The sequence below is a fragment of the Alligator sinensis genome, unplaced genomic scaffold (assembly GCF_000455745.1).
Source record: "Alligator sinensis unplaced genomic scaffold, ASM45574v1 scaffold85_1, whole genome shotgun sequence".
NCBI classification, from domain to species: domain Eukaryota; kingdom Metazoa; phylum Chordata; order Crocodylia; family Alligatoridae; genus Alligator; species Alligator sinensis.
The window spans coordinates 1,372,719-1,374,940 of record NW_005841891.1 but is presented as its reverse complement, the minus strand read 5'-3'; positions in this window follow the sequence as shown (position 1 = coordinate 1,374,940).

Below are 2,222 nucleotides of genomic sequence, written 5' to 3'. Positions count from 1 at the left end.
CTGCTGAGACACTGATTAGAAGTGCAGAACCTGTCCAGTCCTGAGAAGGAATGAGACGTGGATGCTCCCACCCTGTACCATGAAGGGCACTTACTGGTGGAATCCAGACACAACTCCATTACATGCTGGCCAATGGGAAGTAAGTCTGGCCCAAAGCATCACCTGCCAGGGGCTCGGGCTCAGAGTGGGGCTTTCCCACCGGAGGAAAAGGCTACGAGGACCACGGCAGACAGGCAAGCTTAGGGTCATCCATGGTGCTCTTGTTCTCAGTACCAGCTCTGGCCTCTAAGATGCGTAATCCACATCTCTCTGGCTGTACCTGCTCCCAGGGCCTCAGCAGAAGAGATAAGAGCCCCAGGCCATATGTTCTTTAATAGTTAGTGTTAATATGGCAGGCTTGAGGATGAAATGCATCTCCCCGAGCCCTACCCTGGCCATTCCTCCCACACACTGCCACATCTTTCCTTCTTCCCCCAAAGCAGACCTTGAGCTGTGGAGGAAGGGGTGTGTGAGATGCAGAGGAGGGGCTGCCTCATGTTATTGCAGTGAGGTCACTGGGGACAATTTGGGCCTTATTTTATATACCAGACATAATAAAATAACAGTTACAACAGTTCCTATGAAAACTGTGGAACGAATTCAGCCCTGGTGGAAGCAGGGGCTGTTTCTAGTGGCTTCAATGGAGATGTTAATTCATCACACCAGGGCTGAATCGGGTCCTGAATTGTGTGTACAAACAACACAATCCACCCAATCAAATCTACAACAAACAGTCTCACTCTACAAACACCAGTAACTAAGTATTCCAGTTCATCAATGCACATCAATAAAGCATTTCTAAAACTTCTGACTTCTTGTTTAAAATGCAGTTAATAAGAGGCTGGTTCACTTCAATTTGCACAGATTGGTCAAAGGGTGAGTACTGCTCTAATCTGTACCTACAAAGGTAATCTTGCTATGTATGCAAATGTTACACTTGTGTCTCTATACAAAAAGTTACAAAGTCAAATGGTGACATTATATTACAGCTATTGTCCATAATATCACAGTGCTAGTTATAAATGGCTAAAAACAAGAAAGATTTTTAGATTTAAGATGTTCCTTCTGTAGAATTATAACCCCCTTGTGCTGCTGTTGGTACCTGAAAGCAGCCTTGCTTTAAAATGTGAATCCACTAAAATATGCTAATTGAAACTGAGAGCATTTTCACTTTGTGATCACATTGTAGCTGAAATGTGTTTTTTTTAATGCATCCCATTGGTTCTTCAGGAAAATTAAGCAAATAATATGAATCCCAGCCTGAAAAATTTAAATGTTGAAATATAAACAGTTCTAAAGCCCATACATTTCTGACCATGTATTAACTAAATAAAAACCTTTGCAGATTTAAATACAGATTATTTTGACATGTCTTCAGAATGTGTTAGCTTTTCAACAACGCTCACAATGAAGTTTCACTTCTGAGACCTGGCAGTTCCTAGTCATCCTCTTCCGTTCTGTTTTCAATGGTATCTGTATTGTCTTCTGCTTCTTGAGCTGGATGTGCTAAAGTATCTGCAAAGAGATAGTTCATCAGTATTTATTTCCTCATATGGCTATGACAACCCTGCTTGATTCACTGTGCTCGCTGAAGTAGATAATACACATTTGTGTGTTCAGACTTACAATTAGTAATTAACTGTACTTTCAAACCAGCTGTGACATTCAGAGTAGGGAACACTAGCTACACAGCAACTCAACTTTCCAGGTGACTACAGACACTGAAAATTGATATTACTTAAATGGAGAGGTGCTGATTACTCTTGTTTAAGGTATAACAACTTCCACTGAAGTCTCTGACAATGTAGCAGCTGAATAAAGACTGCAGGAACATGCCTTGTTAATGAAATCTGCTAGAGCTCCCAGTACCAAGGACCTCAGGTACTGGTCTTTGAACTATTGCTCAGCAAAAATTAGTGGTCATGATACGCAAGCAAGGCTTGTAAATGTAGATCCTTTTAACATTTCCTCTTGAATTAGACAGAATGATTATACCCTGCTATCGCCACATGCCTAAAGCCCAAAAATACCAGCTGAAACGGCGTATCGTTTGACTGACTTCAAGAAAAGAGCTATTTGCTATTGCCTGATTCTGCCTCTTGAAGATAAGGGAAACTGCAAACAGCAGGGGAAGAATATAGCATCTGATTTTGCAACCACTATTCTCAAAGGCAGTCCTGCTG